Source organism: Panicum virgatum, chromosome 6N (assembly GCF_016808335.1).
Source record: "Panicum virgatum strain AP13 chromosome 6N, P.virgatum_v5, whole genome shotgun sequence".
In the NCBI taxonomy this organism is placed as follows: Eukaryota; Viridiplantae; Streptophyta; class Magnoliopsida; order Poales; family Poaceae; genus Panicum; species Panicum virgatum.
In genome coordinates this window covers 8,667,743-8,680,348 of record NC_053150.1, presented here as the reverse complement: position 1 = coordinate 8,680,348, position 12,606 = coordinate 8,667,743, and positions in this window count along the sequence as shown.

The window sequence follows — 12,606 nt, the reverse complement described above, 5'->3', positions numbered from 1 at the left end:
TCAGCTGAGGGAGTCTGACCTTCCCGTCGGCGATGCGAACCGAACGCTGCGCTCAAGCAGTGACTTACTTGAGCTGCTGCCAATATACCGATCTCGGTCGACTATATTGGGAGTAAAGGAACTCGTGAATACGCCACTAAGTAGCGTATGTTAACGTTGGCCATACGGCGGAAATTGTATGGCTGCCGCTTCTATAGTGAGCGGTAATGTCTGGGAACGCTTTCATGAGTGCTGGCATGAAAGGTTCATTGGGGTTATATATTTATGTTCTGTCAATCTTATGCAGGTACGCTAACCACGATTCGATAAGATAAGAACGGTTAGAATGTATCGACTAGCTATATAGGGAGAGCCGTATTTATGTATGCCACCGTGCTAACCACGTAAGCCCAACGATAGTTGGCAGTTGTTTATCTTGTGAGGACGGTCAGGACGTGCATGCATATTTGGTTAATGTTTGATTGGTTCATAATAGTTGGAGTTGCTACATGAGCTTGTTAAAGAATTTCTAGTATGAATCCTTATAAGATAAGTGTTAGTGTGCTTAAAACATGAGTGAGTGAAATTTTGATTTTAGGAGCATGCTTGTTAAATGCTTAGACCTTCTTGGTTGAAAAATATGGTTTCAAGTCATGCCTTCCTTCTAAGCCCCATCTTGTTGTTATAAGGATCTTTTCATTCCTTAGAATCTCAAATGATGAACCAGTACCGATTGTGGTTTATTATTCTTTGAGTTTGGAATCATATCATCTTGTGAATTAGAATCACATTTGTTTTACCGCAGTCTTCTTAAAGCTTTATTTGAGAAGTCTTGAGATAATTGTATTACTCACATTTGAATCCTTTTTGATTCAGATGGCGACTTGTTCCCAGATCTTTTGGGATGAGGAGGGAAATGCTCATACCGATTGTCTGTACTGGGAGGGTTTTCCGAGGATTCTTTGGGATTCACTTCGTATCTTCCACTACCCAGATCCACCCCAGTACACGGGACGCCAGTTTTCGGAGGATGGAATTAAGAAGAACAGAGTTAAGATGATCATTCCTCAGCACCCCACCTTGGAGTGGCCACCAATTGAGATTGAGGTGATTGGGTATCGTCTTGTGGATGCGTTTGAGAAAGCAGCTCTCAACGCTATCACCACTTTTTGTGAGCACCATCCCGAGGAGGTAGCAGCATATCCTATTGGTTTGTTTCCAGCAGTCAGTGCTGGCAATGCAGAGTGGCTGTTCAGGGTCACACACTTTGGGCACTTGATTGGTGATGTAGCGGATGAGACTATCGAGGCAGTAGTCAGATATATGAATGCCCAGTCTCACTACCAGATACTTCAGCAGCGACACATGGACCAGGTGATAGACTTGGCCCAGAGTTTTCAGCGAGGCCTTCGTCTGAAGGATATTCAGATTGGGGGACTTCAGGATGCCGTTGCTGGGAGGGACACTGCTATTGCACAGTTTGAGCATCAGGCTATGGAGTATGGTGCTGAGATAGAGCAGCGCAACACAGTTATCGGTTTTCTTCAGGCGCAGGTGAATGAGCTGCAAGCAGATTGGGCTGATGCTTTAGCACATGTTGGTATGCTCCAGGAGCAACTAGATGCCCCAGCTGAGCCGGCAGTAGCAGAGGAGGACCCAGAGGAGATTGAGGGAGTATCTGACTTAGATTCAGAGCACGCACTTGCTGAGCCTAACCCTCAGCCGGACGACTCTTCTTCTGGTAGTGCCTCTTCTGTGGGCAACCTCGACGACTTCTAGGCATCTTAGACTTGTCCTAGATAGTTGTGTTCTCCTGTTGTATCATATGTATATAGGGAAGATGTTATTGTAAAATAGCCTTAGGGAGGAGTACCACTTGCTGTATTATATGTGGTAAGGTTAAGCGATGTTAGGTTGTAAGAACAAGGCTGCTTTGGATGTAATATAAGTAGCGACTACCAGTTTGGAAATCATAATCTTTCTACTTAGCAAATCTCTTTATTTGTGCATCTTCACGCCGTTTGATGAATACAAGAGGTTGCAAATTTTTGTGGCATATGTGCTCATCAAATGTTAGCATGTTGAATCTGTGAGACTAAATTTTAGTCCAACCCCTTCTATGACCTCTGTTGTTTAGCAACATAGTACATGGCGATGAAGAGCGAATTGATAGATTCACCACATCAAGGAGCCACCATACTCTATCTGCCGCAACGAGAGTGCATTAACTCTTGTGCTTATGCCACAAAAGAAATTAAACTTGAAGATATCCCTATCGTGTGGGAGTATGCGGATGTATTTCCAGAGGATTTACCTGGAATGCCTCCTGATAGGGACATCGAGTTTGTTATCGAACTTCAACCCGGTACCGCTCCTATTTCTAAGAGGTCGTACCGAATGCCTCCAAATGAATTAGCAGAATTGAAAGTCCAACTCCAAGACCTTCTTGACAAAGGTTTTATACGTCCAAGTTCTTCACCCTGGGGATGTCCAGCCCTGTTTGTGAAGAAGAAAGACAATAGTTTGCGGCTATGTGTTGATTATCGACCACTCAATGCGGTCACTATTAAAAACAAGTATCCTCTTCCCCGCATTGATATTCTGTTTGATCAGTTAGCTGGAGCTAAGGTTTTCTCTAAGATTGATCTTCGTTCTGGCTACCATCAAATAAAGATCAAGCCTTGTGATATTCCAAAGACTGCTTTCTCTACCAGATATGGACTATATGAATATTTGGTTATGTCTTTTGGTCTTACCAACGCCCCAGCATATTTTATGTACTTGATGAATTCAGTCTTCATGCCGGAGCTGGATAAATTCGTCGTGGTTTTCATTGACGATATCTTGATCTACTCCAAGAATGAAGAAGATCATGCTGAACATTTGCGTATCGTTCTCCAACGATTACGAGATCATCATCTTTATGCCAAATTCTCCAAGTGTGAATTTTGGTTGGACAGTGTGAAATTCTTAGGTCACACTATCTCCAGTGATGGTATATCTGTTGATCCAACTAAAGTACAAGAAGTGATGGATTGGGAATCTCCTATTTCAGTTCATCAAATTCGCAGTTTTCTTGGTTTAGCTGGATATTATCGTCGATTCATTACTGATTTCTCCAGAATAGCCAAGCCTATGACGGAGTTATTGAAGAAGGGAGTGAAGTTTGTTTGGAATGATAAGTGTGAAGAAGCTTTCCAAACTCTCAAAGCAAGATTAACTACCGCTCCAGTATTGTCTACACCGGACAGTACTAAACCTTTTGATGTCTATTGTGATGCATCGGGTACGGGACTTGGTTGTGTGCTTATGCAGGACAACCGGGTTATCTCTTATGCATCAAGAGCTCTCCGGGATCATGAGAAGAATTATCCAACCCATGATCTAGAGTTAGCAGCTGTTATTCACGCTCTTAAGATTTGGAGACATCATCTTATGGGAACTCACTGTAATATTTACACTGACCATAAGAGCCTCAAATATATCTTTACTCAAGCTGATCTCAACATGAGGCAGAGACGCTGGCTAGAGTTAATAAAGGATTATGATCTAGAAGTGCACTATCATCCAGGAAAGGCTAATGTGGTTGCGGATGCACTCAGCCGCAAGTCACAATGCCATTGTCTATCTGTAGAACCATTCAATGAAACTCTAAGCCAGGAAATGATGAAGTTAAACCTAGAAATGGTACCTCAAGGAAGTTTGAACCATATATCCCTTGAGCCTACACTTCATGATAGCATCATCATGGGGCAATTACATGATGAGGGTATCAAGGTCATCAAGGAAAAGTTATCACAAGGGGAAGCAAAGTATAAATGTTTCAGAGTGGATCATAGAGGAGTTTTATGGTTTGAATCTCGACTAGTTGTACCCAAGAATCATGAGCTTAGAAAGCAAATCCTTGATGAAGCACATCTTTCGAAATTTTCGATTCATCCCGGTGGTACCAAGATGTACCATGATCTCAAACAAAATTTCTGGTGGACTCGAATGAAAAGAGAGATCGCCAGATATGTTTCTGAGTGTGATGTCTGTCAAAGAGTTAAAGCTAGTCATTTGAAAGTAGCTGGTACTCTCCAACCTTTATCTATTCCATCCTGGAAATGGGAGGACATCAGTATGGATTTTATCGTTGGTTTACCCACTACTCCTCATAAGCATGATTCTGTTTGGGTAATCGTTGATAGACTCACCAAGACCGCTCATTTTATTCCTGTACACACCACTTATTCTGCCAAGAAGTACGCAGAGATTTATCTCGATCAGATTGTTCGTTTACATGGCATTCCAAAGACGATTATTTCTGATCGTGGGCCTCAGTTTATAGCACGTTTCTGGGAGCAAATGCAGGAATCCCTTGGAACAAAATTGATTCGTAGTTCAGCTTATCATCCACAAACAGATGGGCAAACTGAACGAATCAATCAAATCCTTGAAGACATGTTGAGGGCATGTGTTATTCAATATGGCAAGAATTGGGTTAAGTGCCTAGCACTGGCAGAGTTTTCTTACAATAACAGTTATCAATCCAGCTTGCAAATGGCACCATTTGAAGCATTATATGGTCGAAGGTGTCGAACTCCTTTGAATTGGTCCCAAGCTGGAGAACGCAAAATTTTTGGGCCAGATTTAGTCTCTGAGGCAGAGGAGCAAGTCAGAATTATTCAGGTTAATCTTAAAGCAGCTCAATCAAGACAGAAAAGTTATGCAGACAAAAGAAGAGATCCTTTGCAATTCGAGGTAGGAGACTTTGTATATTTGCGAGTATCTCCTACTAAAGGTGTTCAACGCTTTGGCTTAAAAGGGAAATTAGCACCCCGATATATCGGACCATTTGAAATTATCGAAACTTGTGGACCCGTTGCCTACCGACTTCGTCTTTCATCTCAGTTGGCCGCCGTTCATGATGTCTTCCATGTATCACAACTTCGGAAGTGCACCAGGGTACCTACTGAAATCCTTGAACCACAGGATATCGAGATTGAATCCGATCTATCTTATACGGAGTATCCAATCAAGATTCTTGACACAAAAGAAAGAAGTACTAGAAGGGAGAAAGTTAAAATGTACAAAATCCAGTGGAATCAGCATACTGTAGAAGAAGCTACTTGGGAAACTGAAAATTTTCTCCAAAGAAACTTTCCCGACTTTCTTAGAACCAGTCCAGGTACCAAGTCGTTGCACCCTTTTCTTACTATAATCTCGGGACGAGATTCCTGTTAGGGGGGGAGGCTGTAACACCTCAGGTGTTTACACAGTAATTAAATAGGTGTCTGCACAGTAATTGTGTTTGTTGCTATGCATCTTGTGCTTGAAATGCGTAAAAAGGATCTTTTTGTAATTATGAAAGGTTATATATGTAATTATGATTTTATGCGAGGTCCTTTATAAAGTTATTTGTGTAATTATAGTTTTAGTGGAGGGTGTTTGTGCAAAATTTCAGTGCATTTAATGCATGGTAGTCATTTTGCTTGTAAGTCTACATTTGAAGTGATTTTGCATTGAAAAAGACAAAATTCCTAGAGTTTAAAATCCCTCTTGTGTTTTCAAATTTAGCTCTCTATCCTTTGGTCAAATAAATTTTTGCACAACATCAAAGTTGTAGCTTTTGAAAAATTGAACAACTTTCATGTTGGGCACTTTTTCATTTGAGCTTTGGTTTAAAAGTTATCACTGTTTTACAGTGGGGTCCCTGGAACTTTTGGTAATTGCAAAACGAACCTTTTCTTCCACCTCAACCCCCTGCTCTGCTTCTCGCCGCCGGCCACCGACAGCGCCGCCGTGGAGCGCCTTCCCGGCTTTCCCGGCCATTACTTCGCCGTGCGCTGGCTCCCACGCGTCCCCGGCGAGCTCCTCCCCCTCCTGTTGCCTCGCGCTGGAGCCCCCACCCCTCGCCACGCACCCCCGCCGCGCCCAGAACCTCCCCGGCGGCCGCCACCGCGACGCCGCCGTGGAGAGCCCAAACCAGAGACCCAGCTCTCGATCTTTCGCGCGCCTGAGCACTACAAGAACCCCAGGATTCGATTTCACTCGCTCCTTTGCTCTCTCCTCGCTCCCACTGCTGCAGAACACCACCGCCGCCCCGCTTGAACCCCGGCGAGCTCCACCCCGCCTGCGGAGCCGCCAACCCAGACCCGCTCCACCCCTACATCCCCCACCATTAGCATCGCCTCGACCTCGCGCAGCTTCCAGGCCATTTTCCCTCACCCGAACACCACCGGAGCCACCCCGCCGCCGTGCTCCGAGCCCGCAAGCCGCCGCTCGCCGTCGACACCCCCTCTCCGACCGCCCTAGCTTCGATTCCAAGCACCCAGAGGTGCGCCTTGAACCCGTGAGGCTCACGCACCCCTCCACCCTCGCCGCCGGTGAGCCCCTCGCCGGGAAACCGCCGGTCAAACCTCGCCTCCCCCTCTGACCCGACCCGAGGACCTCGGTTTTGAATTTGAGAAAGCTCAGGGGGTTGTCTGCGATGTCAGTGACTCAGAGGAATAGTGCTCTAAGGACTTGTTTGAAATAGTTTGCTGTGATCTTTGAAATTCAATATCAATTTGTAGAAAATTCGTAAAATAGAAAATCTTGATGTTTTGGAATCCTCTTGAAGAGCTCTATGCAGTAGAACCATAATATGTTAGGTTTTAGTTGCAAGTTTTTGCTGTATAAATGGTTTTGTGTCACTAGGTAAATAAATACTAGTTATTTAATCTTTTTCTTATCTGATGCTTGGAAGCTGATATTGCTATGAAATTTTGGTGGTAGTTTACTCATGTAACACTAGATTTGCTATAAAAATTTCATGATCAGTTCTTTGTTGTAGCTATTTATTTGATTTAATCTTTGTTTAATAGACTTTATTCATGGTAAATAGTTTCTGTTCTTAATAAATCATGAAAATATTCCTGAGTGTTCTTCTGGAGTATGTTAGCTTGTCCAGGAAGTTTGAGCCTTAGTTCATGGCTAGATCAGGGGCTAAAATATAAATCTTGCTAATCTGTTGTCTGTTTTATTTATTTTCTCAGATTTATTTCGGTGCAGATAAAATCATGAAAAATTCACAGTAGATGGATCTTACCTGTGTAGATCTTCTGTTAAATTTTGAGCTTCTGTTTTGATCTATTTTGATCTGTATAATTCAAGCTTGTACTAGTTGTTGCCGGCATAAATGATTTATTGTGATTAAATGATTACATGTCTTGACATGATTTTTGTAGGGTAGATTACTTTGTTCATGTTCTGTTTAGAGTAATTTTGGTAGAGTTTATTACTGTTTGTACTCTAATTTGTTGATTTATTTACAAACCATGACTTAGTGGTATAGTAAATCACCACCACTCATTTTATGAAGTTAGTTAACTTCTTTTGTGCTGTTGATCATGATGCCTTGTGTAGTTAAATTTATTATTTAACTACTCTATAAACGATTGCCCATGTTTGTTTATAATGTTGTTCTTGCATTACATATAGATACGACTACTTTGTCAGACGGGACGTACGAGTTGATTCCGGAGTCTGACGGAGGTGATCTCGAAGCTCAAGTAAACACTGCGGAACTAACTGAAGCCCCGGACCAAAGTTCGGAAGAGCCTAGGGCTGAAATAGTTAGCAACTACCGAGAAGGCAAGCCCCGGACATAACCTATACTTCAAATTAATTTCATTTACTGTAATATTTTACTTGTGCATTTACAGTTCATAGGAGTTGAATTGAAACTCTAGATGCATGATCCTAGGAACCTATGTACTGAACACTAGACTTGAGTTCGAATAATGGCTAAGCTTATAGGACCGGTAAAAGTCGAGTGATTGCCTGTCACTCGCGAGCTTTATAGGAATTTCCTGTTTACTTTCTGTTATCAATATAAGGACTACGGACGGGGTTGTGTTCGATATCATGACCTTATGTGATACCCCGTCTGTGTTGATGAACTTGCTAAGGTCGCGGTGTGTGGTAGTGCTGGTTAAGTTTTTGAAAGTACTAGTCACATGCCGTAAATATGGTACGCGGCAAGCCTAGTAGCCGATTGGACCGGGGAGTGGATATACCTGACACTCTCTTTTAGAGATAGGTTTTATTTTATGTTGCGCAACACCACGACTTCTAGGGACAAGGGTGGACCGAGCACGGGTGGACCTTGGAGCCCTGTAGTCGGGGAGAGTGTTCCTATCCACAAGCCGGAAAGAAAGGTCAACGGTTGTTTGGGAATGACCCGACGGTATTCCAGACGTGTGTGCTAGGTTACCCTTGCAAGGTTGAATTTCGATTCAGAATCGTCCGCCTCTCACGATGAAATGAGACTGCTTGATCTCTTTGCCACACAGAGTAATAAGAGCAACAATATTCTTATTAATCTTGATGTTTGCTTAGAAGTTCCACCATGTTTGGTTAGTAGATGCGTACATAGAATGGTTAATCAACTAGAATCTTGAAGCTAAAACTTGAAAGTAAGGACCTACTCTTTATTGCTTTTCAGCAAAGGAAAAACCAGAGCCTTACAAAGCCTTGCATAGTCTAGCTAAGGTGGGCTACTTATACCCGTTGTCGGTTAAGTCTTGCTGAGTATTAGAATACTCAGCCTTGCTGTTGAAACCCTTTTTCAGGTATGAGTTGAATTTCGATTCAGAATCGTCCGCCTCTCACGATGAATGAGACTGCTTGATCTCTTTGCCACACAGAGTAATAAGAGCAACAATATTCTTATTAATCTTGATGTTTGCTTAGAAGTTCCCCATGTTTGGTTAGTAGATGCGTACATAGAATGGTTAATCAACTAGAATCTTGAAGCTAAAACTTGAAAGTAAGGACCTACTCTTTATTGCTTTTCAGCAAAGGAAAAACCAGAGCCTTACAAAGCCTTGCATAGTCTAGCTAAGGTGGGCTACTTATACCCGTTGTCGGTTAAGTCTTGCTGAGTATTAGAAATACTCAGCCTTGCTGTTGAAACCCTTTTTCAGGTATGAGTTTTGAGGATCAGATCGCTAGCTTAACCTATCCTTGCTCGTTGCCTCCTGGCTGGTCCGTAGAGTGGGATACGTCTTCGGCCGGCAATGACTATGACGAGTGATACCATGCCTGGGCTAGCCTGGTATCCTTTTTGCGACGTGTTGTAGCCGTCGTGTTTTATCTTCCGCTGTTTTAAACTCTGATTCTACACTTATGTTTTTGTATAACTGTATTACTTAAGTTGGTTTTGTAATAATCTTTTGAACTGGTTTGTAATCTTTAATATGCCTGTGTTGTAAATTTGTGGTTGTAATATCTCTGAACTCACCTTCGTGCGGGGTATGCTTGTTCGATCCGAGAATCGGTGGTTGTATCGGGACGTTACCCGACAGACCAAAAATTGTTCCGTTTGAAGTGCGTTTAAGCTAATGTTGCCTTTATGGTGATGGTTTACGCACTTGAGTCGGGATAATTTAGGCGGTTCTGCCACACAAAAGACCCTGCGACACCAGAGAATCTAAGTCATATTGAGAACACTTACTTGTGTTCCAACCCTCATCATGGGTTGGCTCTGCAGCCACACCCTTTCCCTTGGTCACTTTCTTGGGGGCCATCCGGAAATCTACGGATCGCTTCACGCGCATATACTGGCGGAAACCCTAGGGCGAAAGTGGGGAACCAATGAAGAAAGAACTTTGGATCTGGGAGCTCGAAAGCAGAAAGATAGATCTAAAGCAATAAAATCAGGTGGTGGCCGGTGTGGTAAAACTTAAGATACCGCTTCATTTTATAATGGCGGTGGCAACATGGTGAAAACACCCAACAGGCCAACAGTCCGTTGCAAATCACGGAAATAACGGGATTTAAAAGAGACATTTCTTTTTCTGAGATTACATTCTTGAAAAGAAAACACTCACATCCCTAGTCGACTACTCGACACACTTTTCCTTAACTAGGATTACATTCAAACACAAGGATAAGTACTCGACATAGTACAACTACTCGACATTACAATTCGAGTATCTTCTCCTAACTAAACTTTACAATGACTTGGATCTGCATGCCCATCGCCTGGATCTCTTGGAGCTTCTAGTCGATGCCTGTTGCAGCTAGATCGGCCCAAAGCCGTGACAAAGTACAAACTTGTTATACTCATTTCGGGAATAAAGATATTTATATTCAGGGAGATAAGCTACAAGAGTATGGAGGCAGATTACAGCAATCACCTCGCAAGTCCTCTTGTAGTATCTTGCAGAGAAATTTCTTCTTCTCCCTGAACACTTTGTGGCAAGATCAAGCTTCCCCGCCAGAGATGTCAGTTCTTGGGCACCCAGAAATAGGCAACCTCAAAGATGTGACACAACAAGACCCAACCCAACGATCCCAAATCTGCCTCATTGGAAGATGCAAGGACATGATGTCCAACATGGATCCGATGAGAGCTCTAGGGATGCAGGAGAAGGCAGCAGAGACTTCTCTTGTCACTCGCAAGTTCTCTTCTAGCATCTTTTGTTGGAAGGAATTACGTAAAATTCAGGAGGGCGAGAACAAGAACACCAAGGAAAAGCCATGGTAGCTACACTTTGGTACTTCTGGCAAAACCCTCTCCCCTGCCTTTTATAGCCACAAGGAGGCTTGCTGAAGGAGAACCCGTGAATCAACAGTGCACGTTTCACAGACAGCACTCACGGAGGCAGTCAAAGCTGCAATAATGCAGATTCTCCGAACAATAACGTCTCATGTGAGCACTGAATAAAGAGCCGTACATCCCGGGTTTTATTCCTGAAATTATTTCGGGTGCAATCAGTGTGGCGGATCCAATTGTATCATTTTTCTGGGATTTTACCCGAAAAAGAGGTTTTTTCGGATTCCGGATCTGATGAATCCTGCAAATAATCTGAAGGATAAAATCTGATGCCACGACTTTAATCCTTAATTCCAAATCTACGCTCGGGGGCTACTCGCAGCAAAAGTGATTTTGATTTAAGGCTCGGGGCCTGCTGGATATAGGCATCAGAGATGTATTTTTCAATTTTTTTGGAAAATAGTCTGAAGTGACCCTCAGCCTGATTCTGTGATTCAACCTAAGGCTCGGGGGCTACTCCATATGGAGCGCGAGTACTTCGCACACCATATATGATCAAGATTTTGGGGCTTGAGCACCTCACAGCCTCGAAGAAAATGGAAGTACTTGAAGGACTACTCGACGTATCTTTGAAGGACTACTCGACGTATCTGAAGGAAGGACCAGAAGCAACCAGAAAGATGTTCTGACTACTTGAAGTACTTGAAGACGCCCAGCCAAGTACTCGACGCTTGCAGGACTCGGCTACGAAGAGCTCGGGGGCTTGTCAGACCCAGGACAGCGGGACTGCTTATAGACATAGAATATTCTAGAGTAAGGAATAACTCATGGATGTACCTTACCTTTTTTGTAATTACCCGAATAGGCATAGAACTAGATGCAGTACAAAGGAAACTACCCGATTGTGTTGTAGTGGGATTCCAACTGTACTCGGTTAGGACTTTCCATGTAACTCTGTCCCCCCGGATATATAAGGGCGGGCAGGGACCCCCTCCAAATGATCATCAACACCTAAGGCAATACAAACCACACATGATGTAGGGTATTACGTAAACTCGCGGCCCGAACCTGTCTAAATCTTTGTATTCCTTGTACCATCGAGTTCTAGAGCAGTCGATCCCTACCTACAAAACCCTACTGCTAAGGGTATCCCTGAGCAGGCTTGGCGGTAAACACCGTCAATATATACGCATTAAATACATTATCCCACCATATAGCCAATCAAATAGCCAGCCCATTATACTAGTTTCAATTAGACTCAATCACTCATTAATTGTTGGCAATATAACCGAGAGGCATGTGATAAGCAACTATAAACTCACATTTTCGAGCAAAAATAAGGTAAAGAAGATCGATTCCTGCTCCTGTATATCGATATTTAAAGTCAGCCTCAGTAGGGAGGGTCATCACACAAGACTGTAAACTAAATAACCGAGCTGGAGGATTGAGTGGAATTTATGGCACAATTACCTAGATAGAGAACTAGATAACTATGTCACATAGGTTTCATGGTGATGAAACTCTCCTCACATCCCATGAAACTCCATTCTTCTATCTCTTTGCCATGTCAGCAAAATTGATGATATTTAATGCCATGAAACTCTCCATGTAACCCATTGAGACTGGCATTAGGGTGATGACACTCCTCTCACATCCCATGACACTCCCCCTTCTCTCTTATGCCATGTCAGCAAATTTAATGTTTATGACACTCTCATGATAGTTTCACTAAGACTGGCCTCAGTGGGGAGTGTCATTTGCACAGTTATCTAGAGTGTGAACTAGGTAATCGAGCCGGATGAGTGTCATGGTAATGACATCCCTCTCACATTTTATGACACTCTCACTTCTCACTTCTCTCTTCTTCCACATCAGCAAATTTAATGTTCATGATATTCACATGACCTTCCACTGAGATTGGTGTAAGATCAATCTTACTATCAAGCCTTCGCACATAGCATGTCCATTGGCTGACTCATTCAGTTTAGTCAGTCAGGTACTATCATTGCAGTGTTCTTTATTTGGCAACAGCTGTTAGCCTGAAATAAATAAATTCGTCTCGATTTCAAAGATTGAAGTTCTAGTACCTCTCTTCAGCTACC